General features: G+C 45.1%; 1 protein-coding gene across 7 annotated transcripts in view; it reads right to left on the reverse strand.

Moving 5' to 3' along the window:
* LOC133510363 (receptor-type tyrosine-protein phosphatase F-like) overlaps positions 1–16,980 on the reverse strand; it is a 419,886-nt gene that overhangs the window by 296,588 nt on the left and 106,318 nt on the right. For 6 of the 7 annotated variants that reach the window (XM_061838181.1, XM_061838180.1, XM_061838176.1 and 3 more), the window contains one exon: positions 9,799–9,858. The gene's annotated coding sequence lies outside the window, so the exon portion shown is untranslated. The remainder of the gene's footprint in view (positions 1–9,798; positions 9,859–16,980) is intronic. The other variant, XM_061838175.1, reaches the window with a different exon arrangement.

The following is a 16,980-nucleotide window of genomic DNA, read 5'->3' on the forward strand; positions in this document are numbered from 1 at the left end:
AAATCTATTTTTGCGTGTTTCATAACAGCTGCCAGGTGTTTTAAGGACATCTGCCCACCTCGCACTCAGCCTGTTTGGAGGGGGCAGTCGCGTCTCTTTTATGAATGCGATTGGATGAGCGGGTGTCTGAATCTGATTGGATGAGCCGGTGTCTGGATGCGATTGGATGAGCAACTGTCTGGATGCGATTGGATGAGCGAGTGTCAGGATGCGATTGGATGAGCTGGTGTCCGAATACGATTGGATGAGCAAGTGTCTGAAGGCGATTGGATGGGCGGGTGTCTGGATGCGATTGGATGAGCAGGTGTCTGAAGGCGATCGGACGAGCGAGTGTCTGGATGCGATCGGATGAGCGTGTGTCTGAAGGCGATTGGATGAGCGGGTTTCTGGATGTGATTGGATGAGCAACTGTCTGGATGCGATTGGATGAGCGAGTGTCAGGATGCGATTGGATGAGCTGGTGTCCGAATACGATTGGATGAGCAAGTGTCTGAAGGCGATTGGATGAGCAACTGTCTGAATACGATTGGATGAGCGAGTGTCTGGATGTGATTGGATGAGCAACTGTCTGAATGCGATTGGATGGGCGGGTGTCTGGATGCAATTGGATGAGCGTGTGTCTGAAGGAGATCAGATGAGCAGGTGTCTGAAGGCGATTGGATGTGCACGTGTCTGAATGTGATTGGATGAGCTAGTGTCTAATTGCAATTGGATGAACGGGTGTCTGAATGCGATCGGACGAGCGAGTGTCTGAAGGAGATCAGATGAGCAGGTGTCTGAATGCGATTGGATGAGCGTGTGTCTGAAGGAGATCAGATGAGCAGGTGTCTGAATGTGATTGGATGGGCGGGTGTCTGGATGCGATTGGATGAGCAACTGTCTGAAGGCGATTGGATGAGCGGGTGTCTGGATGTGATTGAATGAGCAACTGTCTGAATGCGATTGGATGGGCGGGTGTCTGGATGCGATTGGATGAGCAGGTGTCTGAAGGCGATTGGCTGAGCAAGTGTCTGAGGGCGATCGGACGAGCGAGTGTCTGGATGCGATCGGATGAGCGTGTGTCTGAAGGCGATTGGATGAGCGGGTGTCTGGATGTGATTGGATGAGCAACTGTCTGAATGCGATTGGATGGGCGGGTGTCTGGATTCGATTGGATGAGCAGGTGTCTGAAGGCGATTGGCTGAGCAAGTGTCTGAGGGCGATCGGACGAGCGAGTGTCTGAAGGAGATCAGATGAGCAGGTGTCTGAATGCGATTGGATGGGTGGGTGTCTGGATTCGATTGGATGAGCAGGTGTCTGAAGGCGATTGGCTGAGCAAGTGTCTGAGGGCGATCGGACGAGCGAGTGTCTGGATGCGATCGGATGAGCGTGTGTCTGAAGGCGATTGGATGAGCGCGTGTCTGGATGTGATTGGATGAGCAACTGTCTGAATGCGATTGGATGGGCGGGTGTCTGGATGCGATTGGATGAGCGTGTGTCTGAAGGCGATTGGATGTGCACGTGTCTGAGGGCGATCGGACGAGCGAGTCTCTAATTGCAATTGGATGAGTGGGTGTCCAAATGCGATTGGATGAGCGTGTGTCTGAAGGCGATTGGATGAGCGGGTGTCTGAATGTGACTGGATGGATGAGTACCAATGCGACCAAGGACAGTGAAAAGAGCGAGTACAGTGTGGTTAACTTGACTTTCTCGGCAAATTTGAAGACTTTTCATGAACGTTTTGGGGTGTTTTGGAGACATGAAAGCATGTCAATGTCCTCAACGCACAACAGGTGGAGCCATGGACCCCTCCGCCATCGCAAAACCACTCCAGGCGATCTCCTTTTTCTTTTGAGGAAAGAGGAGAATCTTCCAAAAGGACAGCAATCACAAACGAGCCACCAATCAGACGGAGCGCCCAGACGGAAGCTTCTCCTTAAAAAAATAAGCCACATGGCAACTCGCCTGGAGTTTGCCTTTATTGCAGCAATTGGAACGTTACTGTTTCCAGAGAGAGGTTTGAACTATTTTAGTCGTGAAAACTTTTTCTTTTATAATATAGGCGATTTGTTTTTTTTTTCTGGCGGGTGGATTTTAATCACGTACTTACTTTGTTCGGTAATTAGCTAGCCCGCTAACTTACTTGGATTTTTTTTCAAGGCTTTACTTCACACAATAGCGCCGGTTTAGTGCTTTTGTTTAATGTCCGTCAGCCAGGTCTCACCCGAAAGAACTCGCACAAGAACGTCTCTCGACTCCAGGAGGTCGAAATAGAGCGGCATAGTTTGCAATTTTGTTCTCTTAGGATGAATTTTGTCTTTACTGAATCGTATTTTCTCTCTACTTTAAATGAAGTGTGTCAGAATAACAGTGACAAGATCCTCTTTGTCGTCCCGTAGGCTTCCAAATTTGATACTGTCCCTATCCAGCAGTTGATCAAATCTCACGCATCAAGTGTGACACAGCTTTAGCGAGGACACACATTTGAAATGGGGGGGGGGGGGGGGGAGTAAAAAATGCTGCAGCTGAACTTGTGTTCACCTCCTATCTGCCGGAATTTGCAAATCTGCTGCCAGAAGATTTGAAGAAAACTGAGAAGAATGTGCGAGCCTTTTCTATGATTTGATGGAGGCTGGTGAGTCAATCTGATGATTCCACACCCCCACCCAACCACCCCCCCCACCATCTCCCTACCTGTCTTCTTCAGCTACATGGCCGTGCAGAACGGGTGGATCAGCGTTCTTTTTTTGACCTGGAACAGTTTTGCAGGGAAGTTTGAAATACTTCTGCTTGTTTATATTTATCTATTTTAATCATTCTGATGTTTATTGAAAATGTAGCCCGATAGAAAAACAGTTTTAGGGGACGGACTGATATCTTCATATAACATGAGTTACTAGTAGCGGTCTAAGGACAAGCAATTAAACCATGTGCGTGTCTATGGAACTTATTAGTGTACGAACACCATATCACACGCATTTGAGTCAACTGGTAAACACACCTACAAGGGGGGAATAAGAAACTGGGCACATCCCGTTGGGGATCTAGCCTGGGAGGCGCCACCCACCCCTGAGGATGGTCCCAAAACCCCAACCGAAGCCCCTCGACTGATCACAAAGGGAGGGGAAAGGGGACCGGACTACCACTACCACAGGGAGAACACAGCAAGATTTAGACCCTGACCCTGCCTCCACAAGGGGGTAATAAGAAACTGGGCACATCCCGTTGGGGATCTAGCCTGGGAGGCGCCACCCACCCCTGAGGACGGTCCCAAAACCCCAACCGAAGCCCCTCGAATGATCACAAAGGGAGGGGAAAGGGGGCCGGACTACCACTACCACAGGGAGAACACAGCAAGATTTAGACCCCGACCCTGCCTCCACAAGGGGGTAATAAGAAACTGGGCACATCCCGTTGGGGATCTAGCCTGGGAGGCGCCACCCACCCCTGAGGACGGTCCCAAAACCCCAACTGAAGCCCCTCGACTGATCACAAAGGGAGGGGAAAGGGGGCCGGACTACCACTACCACAGGGAGAACACAGCAAGATTTAGACCCCGACCCTGCCTCCACAAGGGGGTAATAAGAAACTGGGCACATCCCGTTGGGGATCTAGCCTGGGAGGCGCCACCCACCCCTGAGGACGGTCCCAAAACCCCAACTGAAGCCCCTCGACTGATCACAAAGGGAGGGGAAAGGGGGCCGGACTACCACTACCACAGGGAGAACACAGCAAGATTTAGACCCCGACCCTGCCTCCTGCCAGAAGACAGCTCCAGGCACACTCGTAACCCTTGTGAGGATAAGCGACAAGGAAAACGGATGGATGACCCGCACTGTGATTCCCGTCCCAGACTAATTAAAAATGCGGCTCGACGGCGGTCAAAAAAAGTTGGAATCGCTGTTAAACGTCCCGCTTTGTGAGAGCCTTGATTAACTGCCAGCGCACTCTTAATTGAGGTCTGGTTTGAAAATTAATAACTATGATGTTTAATCAAGCTTTACATCAAACAGCGGGAATGCTGAGGGAATATCGCAAGGCAGTCTCCGGCCTTTGTTTTCTTCTTCCAGTGAGGGAGGCGGAGCATCTCCGGGATGACGGAAACACAGGCCGATCATTTTGACACCGTATCAGCACCTGCCTCGGAGGTAGCGTTTCCCTTGTAATTAATTGAAACAGTAATTAACGCTTTTCAAAGTCTGGGAACTGAGAGAGGGAAAAAAGGCTAAGTTGAAAGGCAACTCTTAATTAATGAGGTTTCACGCTTTGAAGTAATGAACTCTCTTGGATTTAGGGAATAATAATCGCAAGCTTCGGGCTCAAGACAATGACTTTTATAAAATGGCTGACGCCGTTCGTGAACTGGTTCTCACTACTTCACGTGGTTGAAGTAGAGCGGCTGTCCAAAGAAAAAACATAGACACGTTGTTTTTTTTTAGAGCCTTTTCGAATCATTTTTATTCTTCTTCAGATGAATAAATCACCGTTTTGGAGAGTGGTCAACATGCCCAATTACCGTAATTTCCAGACAAATAGCCGCAACTTTTGCCACACGCTTTCAACCCTGCGGATTATGCAATGATGCGGGTAATTTATGCATTTTTTTCCCAACGCCCGCCGGGGGCAATCGAGCAGAAAGGGTAAGAGTGAGACAGGTGGAATATAGGTGTCGAGGAAGACGCAAGTTCAATGTACCTTCGCGCTTTGTGCATGAACAAAATTAGCATGGACCGACCCTAAACGTGGAGAATGCAAGAAGAAATGAATATGACGCAGCTTTCAAGTTATAAACTTGGCAGGGATGAATCGATGGTGAGGTGCTGGAAACGGCAGCGGGAAGAACCGGAGCAATGTAAAAAGACAAAAAAAAAACCATTCAGAGGTAATAAAAGCAGGTAGCCCGAACTTCTTTGTAAATGTATAATTTTTCCAATGTGGGCACATGCGGCTTATACACAGGTGCGGCTTATGTATGTACAAAATGTTTTTTTCCTTTAAAAATGTACTGGGTGAGGCTTATAATCAAGTGCGGCTTATAGTCCGGAAATTGGGGTACATCAATTTTTGCAAGTCTGTGTACTGTCTCTTGTTTTGCAGTCCCAAACATGACCCCTCACAAAATTCGCTCAGGACCGCCTGATGTAATGGCATCGCACTATGGCTGCCACTATTAGTCGATTAATCGGTTGTTAAATTAATCAAGTATTTTGAGACTGTATTGTTTTGAAGTGCACGAAAAAGGAAAACAATTGTGAGAGTGGCAGTTTAGAATACGCTTGATAGGTTTCTTATAATTAATTTGAAAATATTATTATTATTATTATGTGTGGCGAACTGTATATTGTGGCGGCCTCTGAAACCCGTTCGAGGAGAAGTGATGGAGACGACGGGAGAATACGTCCACATTTTTGGGTTGCTCCACCCACAGCGCGTAACTGCCGTGAAGGGGCAGGCGTGACGGACTTAAGTGGGCGAGAGAATCCGCGCGGCCGGAAAAATGCGCAACTGTGTGGCACACGTGAGAAAAGGACCATGTGGGAAGAAGTGGAACTGATTGGATAATGACACGCTGAAGCGCCTCCTTACCTCAAACGGTGAAAACAGATATTGGATCATATTTAAGCGAATAATGACAACTTATATAATTGTTTATTCAAACTCCTTTTCCAGCCGCTTTGAGTTGGAATGTTCAGTACATTTTTGTACAAAATGTAAGATTTAAAATACTATTTTTTGAAGCCTCTAACAAAATTTCCCTAAATGGGACAGCGAGCTCATCATTCTGAATATTGATTTGTGACAATTAATCTACCGTAATTCCCGGCCTACGGAGCGCACCTGGTTACAAGCCTGACCCAGTACATTTGTAAAGGAAATACCATTTGGTACATACAAGGAGAAAGAGCTTAACGCTAGCGCTAACAGTGCCGTTTAAAATACAACTTGCCAGTAAATATCACTGAGTCACGCAAGTAACACAGCAGGAACACACTCGCACACCGCTAACGTTAGCGCAGCGCTAGCAGGACCGGTAAAAGTAACTTCCTCGGCACATACATTCCACCGGTCTCATTCTTACTTTTTCGGCTCGAGTGCACCCTTGCGGCCGTTAGAAAAAAAACGCACAAATTAGCCACATCACCACACAAACCGCAGGGTCAAAAGCCTGTGAAAAAAATTACCGTACATAATAAGCCCACCACGATGAGTTCCGTCGGCCATGATCTGCAATGTTGAAGCAAAAGAGCAGGCAGAGATGGATGCCTCCAGTTTTTGGTGGATTGAAAGAGCTGCTGATTGCCTGCTGAAGTCTGCAATGCAGCAGTTATTGTTATTTAAATGGAAAACCAATCAGATCTCAAATTCGCCCTTGAATTCACAATAATATCAGCATTTTGACTGATTGGTTGAGTATGGTGTATTTACATTAAAGGTTTTGTAGGCTTTGTTGGATTATAAGGCAGCACAGTGGAGCAGCTGGAAAGCGTTGGCTTCACAGTTCTGAGGACCAGGGTTCAAATCCCGGCCCTTCCTGTGTGGAGTTTGCATGTTCTCCCCGTGCCTGCGTGGGTTTCCTCCGGTCACTCCGGTTTCCTCCCACATCCCAAAAACATGCAACATTAATTGGACACTCTAAATTGCCCCTAGGTGTGATCGTGAGTGCGCCGGTTTATCTCTTACATGCCCTGCGATTGTCTGCCAACCAGTTCAAGGAGTACCTCGCCTCCTGCCCGTTGACAGCCGGGAGAGGCTCCAGCACTCCCTGCGACCCTTGTGAGGATAAGCGGCTAAGAAAATAAATGGATGGACGTTGGGTTATAAGATATATCTGTACTGCTCCAGATGGTATACTGTACGTAGCACAGATCAGTGCTGTCATGTTGCATTTTTTGTACGTTATTGATAGTTTCTATAATTGCAATAAGTAGTGGTAGAAGTGGATTAAGTCCCCAGTGAAGGGCACGGCCCGCCACGGGCGCCTCTGCCTTTTATAGTCTGTTAATTTAATGATTAGTGCCGTTCAGAGCAACAGTAACAGTAAGTTCCTAGTAGGCGATAGGCAAAACGTGTCATAAAGGGAGTTTTTCTTTCTTTCTTTTTTTTATTTCTTTTTTTTTTTGCAGCTGCAACGTATGCTGGAGCTTTTTTTTTTTTTTTTCCCTAAATATAGTGGCGGCCAACGCTTAGGAGTGATTTAGTTGACAAACGCGCCTAAATAAATCACCGATTCCGCGCCTGCGAGTGTTCTCAAATTGAAGTTTAATATCCTGTGCCGCCGGCAATTTCCTACATCCGCGGCTCGGCGAGGAGGCGAGCGGGGGCCCCTTTCGGTTTGACGAAATCTTTCCCATCGTCGCCACCTCTGAGGGAGGGAAGATTATAAAGATTAGATTTGCTTTTTTTCCTCCCCCTCCCCCTCTAGAAACAATGCTATCTCACATTCACTCTCCATGCGAGTCACTCTGTTGTGAATGGCGGATGAAAAACAAAACAAAAAAAAAAAAAAGCAGCCGGTGCTCATTGTGTGCGCATGTGTGTGTGTGTGTGTGTGTGTGTATATAAGGGACAGCTTTGTGTGTTGCTGATTCAATCTCACAAAGGGGGCGCTTGGATCAGAAGTAATGGCAAATGTTATGGCCGCTGACATAAGGGCACGGAGACGAATTCAGGTCTCTAACATCCTCAGCCAACCAAAAGTCGGAGCAATCTGTCTGCAGGCTGTAAAATACACAAACACACATACACACGCACCTTCCACCTACCATAAAACACTGGGGGCTGGGGGACTTGGGGGGGGGGGGGGGGATAGATGGTGCAACATGACGTGCACGAGAACAGGTAGGGTACTTCATGTTCCGCAATGACAACAGATGCTCAAGAATAACGCGTCGAGAAAACCTTTCAAATTCGCTTCGTTTTCATCGTGTGATGAGGTCGTTGGCGAGGGGGCACAATATTTCCTGTGTGGGCTCCGTTCTTTGATCCGCCCCACCGAGCATTTACTTTTTTTTTTTACATTAGTAACAGAACTCCTGTGGAATTTATTGCTTGAATTTTGCTTTTTTCCCCCCTAAATTTTTCAAAATAAAACTGTTTTTAAATGTATTTTATTCGATAATTGCTTTAATATTACTATATAAAAAATAAATGATTCACATAAAATGAGATTCAATTGAATTTCCCATTTAATTAAAAAAATATTTAACATACAAATATTGACTTTTTTTTAAAAAACCTCAATTATGAATGACTTGGCCCTTAGGTTCTTTTTAAAAACCAAATTAGGCCCTTGAGCACATCATATAAATATACAAAATATTTCCAGAAATCTAGATGAATTACCATTGCCACGCTAAACTTCACACGTCGGGATGTAGTATTGGAAAACCATTAGCATTAGCACGGCAGTGCTAGCGTTAAACTCTCTGTGTACCGTCTTTCTTTATAAATATCGCGTGTTTCAATGTGGCCACTTGCGGCTTTTACACAGCTGCGGCGTATGTATGTACCAAATGCTATTTCCTTTACAAATATACTGGGTGTCACGAACCAACGGCGCAGGGGCAGACCCAAATGCAGGACCCCAAGACGAGGACATGACGTTCAATGGGTTTTATTATCAACGAAAGTTGTGCACGACAACACAGTCCAAGAAGGCAGGATCCAAAAAAACAAGAAACGATGTCCGATAACTATGAGTCAACTAAAGAACATAGAAAGCGTGACTTGACTATAATGGCGCAGTGGCGGCGTAACCCTGGATGCGGGAAAGCACACTCAACAAACTGGCAAATACCTCTGACTTGGAGAAGAACTGCAGCACATTTTCAAAGCGTGTGATTTGCGCTCGAGTATAAAGACAAACAACCACACGGCTGTGTTTCAGATAGTCCGTTTAGCTTGATGCTAACAAAACAATGCAAAATGCTTTAGACGGCTATCAAATAACATCTATGTTATAACCCTTTAAGCAACAGACATTTCAACACAAAACGCACGCAGACAAATAATACTCAGAGAAACCTCTTTGAAGAACCACGAATATTACAATGGCTTACGAAGGAGTGTTGACTACATCCACACGTCTGCATGATACTGTCCCTAGTAGGCCTTAAAAACCCTTAAAGGATCTCATACACAATCACTACAGTACTGTAATTACATCATACAACTAGTTTATTTCCTTATACTCTTTTCTCTTTTACTGCGCTATGATTTCACGTCACACCTCCGTAACAAAGTTCAGCACCTCACAAATACAATCAAGAACACGTGTTGCGTCACATCTCTCGCGGTTCGTTTATTAGCATTCAGCGGCTTCCTCATTTCTTCAGCATGTCAATTACATTATCAGAGTCAAAATCCGGTTGTCGAAATCGGCGACAGCGTTTCACACGTCCAACACGTTAGCCACTTAGCGGATTAACATCCCAAAAGCAATTAGCGTCGCCTGTATCTATGAGCGGCGTTTCTTCTCGAGACGCTTTTCGCCGTTCGCAAAAGCGCCTGTGTCTCGATTTAATTAGGTTCTGAGCATTCCGCACAAAGGCCCCTCTTGAAATTGATTTGCTTCTTTTTCGATATTATTCCGTCGCTTTGAGGGCTTTACCGTACTCAAAAGCGGTTTTGTGAAGTTAAAAAAAAAAATGAAAAATAAAATAAGGTCAACCTTGGTTTCATTGGAACACAACACATTTTCCCACATTTGTTTAGGAGAAGGTGAAGTGATTTTTGTTTTGCAAAATGTTGACACCAGTATTGAACTTTTTAGCCATGGTTCCTCAAGTGGTTTAAAGAAACCAAAGAAAAAAACCTTACCTACAGTCAAGCACGGTGGTGACAGAATCCGGGTTTGGGCCTGTTTTTGTTCTTCTGGACCTGGGGCATGAGACAAGGTGGAGGAAATTAGGATCAGTTCCAAATAGCAGTTTTCAGTTTTAGCTACTATTTCTTACAGGTGAACTTGATCTGGGGTTCTCATGAGCGGCACGTTGAATTATAGCAGATGTGTGCCGTTTCCTATTTATGATAAGTTCAAAAGTGATTGGTCAATTTGGAACTTCGCCACATCACCAGTTACAAAAGCGCATGTGGAACCAATATTATCTAGGCTGTTTATTTATACTTCCCCTTTCTGAAAAATGTCATTTTACAGGTCGAAAGTCACTTTAATTGTGGTAACATTAAGGGGGGATTTTGTTGAAAATGTACATTTGGTGGGATTCCCGGCATCTCTATCATCAGTAGACCCCCCAAAAAACAAAACAAAAACAAGATGTCTGCCATTTTGGGTTTAAAGTGCCACTGTCATGAAATGCATGATTTTTAGTACATTATTAATGAAAAAAAGGCAGCCGGAATCATCCATTTTTTTCACCACAAAACATGATTTTGACCTATATGGCTTTTTGTCACTCCCGCCATGAAAATCCTCTCGAGGGATTTGTTTTGGAGAAGAAGCAGGAAGTGACGTCCATTCAAGCGGTCTCAAATGTTTCTACTAGTTCTTTTCCGGCTGAAAGGTAGCTCTTTGTTCCTTCGTGTTAGCCAAAATGACGGCTCGTTGTATTGCTGGATATTGTTCGAACACTCGGGAGGATGGATTCATTCTTCATACTTTTCAAAAAGATAGGGTTTGTCGTGAAAAACGGAAAGGACGAGAGCTTCGTGGGTTCCAATACAGGTAGGTGTGTATACAGCTATTAAAAATAATAATAGTTTGGGGGTGTGGGGGCGTAATCCTCTCAGAATGTAACAAAAGAGCCGCGCACGTAAGTCAGGGGTGCTAAATGTGTCGATGGACCCGTCGCGGACGAGGCACTGGTTCGGCCGGGCTGGCTCATACATACTGTCTGGGAGTCTGTTGTTAGTTAGAAGTGATCCGCATATCATCTAAATATGGCTCGAAACGATAGGTAATATTGCCCCGGTCACTTCACTCGATTGTGAGACGTTCTCTTCTTCGAAAAGAGCTTCCGTGTCCCATAGTAGGTGGCACCGCGTGTTTTCAATGGCGAATGTCCAGGGTGACGTCACGGACGGACGATGCAGGCAATATGGCGACCACTTGAATGTCAAATGAGACTTCCGCCACTCTGCGCTCTCCGCTCACATTTATTTTTTCGTATAGACATTGACATGAATAATGTTATATGTATTTTTCATTACAATATCTATTTTAGTATGTTTATAGGGATGACACTCGACCTTTAATTTGGAGTCTTTGTCACTGGCATTGCCAGTTCGTTGCCCTGAGTTAGTGAGTTGCATTCCCTGACAGTAGGAATCTCCACCACTGAGAATATTGTAGTGTTAGCTATAGTTGTCACAGCGTTTCTGTGCCACCACAGTTTAGTCCTGTCTTAGTTTATGTTTCATAGTCATAGTCAAGTCCTAGTTCATGTTTCCTAGTTTATCTCCTAGTCATCAGACATCGCTTCAGGTTTTCGGATCCTGCCTTTGCTTCGCGTTCTGTGCCTCTGCCTTCTTGGACTGCTTACACCGTATATGACCCTGTTTCCTCGAAGTAACCACGCCTAACACCATGGTCGCGTCTCGGAGTCCTGCATTTGGGTCCAGCCCTGCACCGATGGTTCTCAGCAACTACATGTTAATGCTGCGAACTACACGTGTTGTTCCTGAGTGTATGATGTAAACTGTACAGAATTTGAGAGAACAAAATTACCCATTGCTGACTCACTCATACGTCATATTACATACAGACGACGCATCTAATAGTGTCTTAAAAACAACTTACAGACGCTTTTGTGGGGGATTTAGCAGATTTTAATTTGAACCGGGCACACTAGGCGGGTGGCAGTAAATCACATCACTTCCATTGCGTGTGGGTGAAATATGGCAACAACTTCTGATGACTCGCCATAAAACTAACTCAACTTCCCAAAGTAAGCGCTTGACCACATTTTCTTGTGTACAGTATGCCGAAGGTCCCGCCCTGAAAGGGACTCAAAAGCTTTTATAAATCTTCTTATTACTTCTATTCTACCACAAATGTCCTGAAGCATTAACTCTTACAATGAGCCCCCCCCCCCCCCCCATATCATTCACATTCAGTGAATTGACCCATTGTTGCACTCAAATGAAGAAAATCACATTTTTTCAAACGTGTCTCTTAATGGAAATGTCTAAGCAGACCTGCAAAAGGGTCGCAGGTATCAAAATAACTACGTGGTTTTTTTTTTGTGAGTGTGAGAGTGTGCAATAGTTTATTTCTACTGGCACCGTGTCAAAACTAATGACCACCTGGGTCCGAGGTGTGTGGCGACACCTGGTCTAGTAAGCACAAATCCTGCGTCGCATTGTTTATTTTGTCCCTGCGGACCCCAACAGCGGCAGTCGGAGGGGTGACGCCGCAGCACATGCAGGATTTCACTCGAGTGGAGACAGCAATCCCCCCCCCGCCATTAATAACAGAAACAACATAGCCGATATTAATGACAGCGGCACTATAATAAGCTCAGGTGGACGGGCACCAGGTGCGAACGCAACGCCACCCGTCTGGCACGTTGTCACGCCGCTTCTATTTCACTATTTTTATCTCTCGGTGACGGTCCAAAAGTGAGATGCTGCTAGTTTGTTTTCTCACTTTTTTCGGCGTCTGATGAATAAGGTATGAAAAATGAAGGAAAGAAAATTCAAACAAAGACAAAAATTGCACCCTTTCAAGTATTACAAGCTGAACACTAGATTAAAAAGACAAACAACTCACCCTTAAAAGGGTTAAATGTTGACTGTTATACATCCACCCGTCTATTGTCTTAGCCGCTTATCCTCACAAGGGTCGCAGGGAGTACTGGAGCCTAATGCCAGCTGTCAATGGGCAGGAGGCGGGGTACACCCTGAACTGGTCGCCAGCCAAATCGCAGGGCACATAGAGACAAACAGCCACACTCACAATCACACCTAGGGGCAATTTAGAGTGTCCAATTAATGTTGCGTGTTTTTGGGATGTGGGAGGACACCGGAGTGCCCGGAGAAAACCCACGCAGGCACGGGGAGAACATGCAAACTCCACACAGGAGGGTCCGGGATTGAACCTCAGAACTGCGAGGCCAACTCTTTCCAGCTGATCCACCATGCCGCCACTACAATACACCCATCCATCCATTTTCTTTGTCGCTTATCCTCATGAGAGTCACAGGGAGTGCCGGAGCCAATCCCAGCTGTCAACGGGCAAGAGGCGGGGTACACCCTGAACTGGTTGTCAGCCAATCGCAGGGCACATGGGACAGGGACAAACAGCCGCACTCACAATCACACCTAGGGGCAATTTAGAGTGTCCAATTAATCCCACGCAGGCACGGGGAGAACATGCAAGCTCCACACAGGTGGGGCCGGGATTGAACCCGAGACCTCAGAACCGTGAGGCCAACGCTTTACCAGCTGATCCACCGTGCCACCCACTACTATACAATAAATCTAAATAAAAACCAATAAAACCAAAAACTACCAAAACCAAAGTACTCATACTTTGGAGACACAAGTGAACTACTTTCACCTTCACCATTTGAAAGGTATTCATTGTATTATAAAACTAAAATAAATACTATTTACAATTTTATTACATAGACCACGATATAATAAAAAAAAAAAAAAAAATCATTTTAGTGGCCGAATCAGTTAAATTTGAAAGCTCTTCCTTCCAAAGTCAAACACTTCACGGCGTGAATAGAATTCTTTCTGAAGATATGTTTTTTTTTTTTTTTGTCACGGCGCATTGACAAAATATATTCCGTGCGGCGTCATCGCAAGAGACGCCGCACGGTCAGGAGGACGTTTTGCCTGATTACTTTTGCCGTCGCGTAGCAACCGCGTGAAGGCGAGACGGAGGGAGGAAGAAATTAGCACATCATCCACCTCATATGATTCTTTTGCTTAAAACTTGACTCGGTAACACGCCCAAAAAATTGGATGAAAATTAATGTTTATGGTCTGGCTGCACGGGGGAACAACTGGTTAGAGGGTTCTGAAGACCGGGGTTCAAATCCCAGCACCTGAAAACCCAGCAATGCGTTACCCCTCTATAGTCAGTATCAATTAAAAGTTTCTTTCGGTTTGTCCCTTTCGGGGTCGCCACAGCATGTCATCTCAGATGAACGATTGCACATATCTGTTTGGCACAATTTTTACGCCGGATGACCTTCCTGACGCAACCCTTCTCAGGGAGTGGAGTGGAGGCCCCGGTGGGATATGAACCCACAACCCCTGGTTTACCAAACCAGTGCTCTAACCACTGAGCTCTGGGGCCTCAATAGTCAGTATCAATTATTAACATGAAATTTGGTGGGCTAGTCTGGGGATCATCAATCATCATTATCATCATCATGTGATCATTTCATTCCAAAGAATGAAAATACTTTGTAATCCCAAGAAACGACGGCATTCCACATACACTGTGGAACCTCTGAGGTCAAACACAATCTGTGGTTAGGATTTAAAAGAAAAACAAATATTCATCAAGAATAATGGAGATATAATAACGCTTTCCAGTGCCAACGGTGTCTCCATCACAGGACGGTTATTAACCGTACCGGCAACGCTTGACGAACGTTTTCATTTACGGCGGCGTAATTGCTGTGATTGCGAGAGCACCGACGTAGAAATGAGAAAATGCGCGGCCGCTGTGGCTTTTACACCGTCGGGCACATCTTGGCGCGTTAGCGTTTGCCGCCGTGTGTTTCTATCGGCGCTGCGAGCTAAACCGTGAAATCACCATCATTAATACCTTTAGGAACTGTAAGCAAAGAATGAAATCGCAGTTTCCAAGTCGAAAAATACCTTTACTGCTGTGACACTACAGCAATAATATGTTTTATTACTATTACTGCTGTTTATGGTACAACAACAACATGTTTTGATCCAACTTAAATGCAGTAATGTGAAGGCGAATTATGTCCTAGCTGGACATAATTCACGACATCACCATTTTCACGGCGCCATATTGCCAGTTAAACAGAGCCGCTTGACATTGTGGGTGACATTGAACCGCTGGAAAATATTTACAATACCCGAGACCTGTTTTGCTGTTGGTTGTCATAACAGACGACATACAGTAGACAATTCTTCAAAGAGATCATTCTATGGAAGATCAGCTGAAAAGACGAGAAAAGATCGAAAGATTTCGGCAATTAAACGTGATGGGTGGTGCCTAACGGAAACACACACACGCCTGAGGAATTGTTCTTATCAATCTCGAATTACCATGACGTATTTAAAATGCCAAGTTGGCTCATTTGAGAACAATGCGAAGAAAAAAGAAAATGACAGGGAGTCGTCTCCAATGTACACAGAAGCGTGTTGCGGCCACACGTTAAACCTCTCCCCAACAGATGTTTTTTTTTTAAACATGCATTGTTCTCAAATGAGCCCAATGTGTATTTAAAAAAAGAAAATAACCCGTCAGTCACTGTGGTGTTTACGTAGGTTAACGTGTGGCCGCAACACGCTTCCGTGTACGGTGGCTGAAGCCTATACCAGCGTTTTTGTTTTTTTTTTTTTTAAACACGCATTGGACTCATTTGAGAACAAAGCATATTTAAAAAAAAAAAAAAAAGTCTGTCACACAAGTTTACCGAAGTTCAACGTGTGGCCGCAACGCGTTTCCGTGTACGAGGAGCCGACTTGCTGTCTCCCCCCCCCCCAATTATAGTTAATGATTGCGAGTTTGTGTAAAACCAGGGGTCATTTATTTAAATATTGGTATTTCAACAAAGATGTGCAAAATTCGCAACATGTTACATGTCGACTGTTTAAAAAGTTAGTGGAAAGAGGGAAGCTGTTATTGGAACGCCTGCTGGTTTTATTGTTACTCATTTTTCGACAGTGCCTCGCAGGCTGTCAGTGTCTGTAAACTGCACTTATATCACTTCTTTTTCCCCAAAGGATGGATAACATATGCGAGTGAGCATTGTTGCATTATCTGCACGTGCTGGTAAGTATTTGTGGGTGTTGAAACAGCCAACGCCCGTCTATACAATAGCATTAAAGTAGCTGTCTAAAAGGCAAAGTTGTAGTTGTTTTTAAAATACATGCAATTCCATTTGTTTGATGTTTGTTTTGACAGTAAACTTCAACCAGGAGCACAGTGAACCATTAAAAAAAAAAAAAAAAAATTATTCACACTTTGCTAACCTGTTGCTTGCTGTGATATGAGATAGGTTCCTCGCCACGATCCGGTGTTTTATTTTGTAAGTGTCCGTAATAAAACGCAAGTGTCACCACGGAGTTTGTATTACAGAATGTAAATCGAGATGCACTTGATTGTACTGCGGTTCTTCTTTTTGATTCCATATTGACGGGCTAACAAGGGCAAGCCGAGAAGCCGGCTGTGCCTGTAGGGAGGGTCGGCTTATCAACGCACACGCACGCGCAAAACATAGCATGACACAAACACTATTGAGCTGTCCGTCATCTGGGAAATCGTCCCTGTCCATACAGCGCAAACAATGTCCATGTCATTTGTGTCAAGACATCTTGCTCACCGAGCGTGGCCGCCTGCCGTTCCGTCTGCTCCGTAATGTTTAGTCCATCTGTCAATCATATATAATTGATCGGGATGTGATTGGAGGAGGGGGAGGGGGGGGACTTGTTGCGCAACGGAGCTTGTTTGCGTTCTTGCTACTTTATTTTCTAATGTAAACTAATGAGAAATGAAATGCAATCTTCATCGCCGAGTGTTTTTTTTTTTTTTATTATTATTTTTTAATCCAATTGGCTCCTCTCCAAGTCAAGTGCATTGAGACAAATTTGCAGCATTTCTGACACTAATTGAATGTTTGCGTATGGAAATGCGACGCAATCCGTTGGGGACTCTTTTTTATGCTTCGCAGCACCTTCTTGTTGAAACACACACACACACACACACACACACACACACCACACACACACACACACACACTTCTCACTCGCACTAATTACACGCACTCGACGCGCGAACGAATTCGGCGGAGGTGGCCCGGCGGTGGCGATGTGAGAGGAGGT

The sequence above is a fragment of the Syngnathoides biaculeatus genome, chromosome 13 (genome assembly GCF_019802595.1).
Source record: "Syngnathoides biaculeatus isolate LvHL_M chromosome 13, ASM1980259v1, whole genome shotgun sequence".
Classification (NCBI taxonomy): domain Eukaryota; kingdom Metazoa; phylum Chordata; class Actinopteri; order Syngnathiformes; family Syngnathidae; genus Syngnathoides; species Syngnathoides biaculeatus.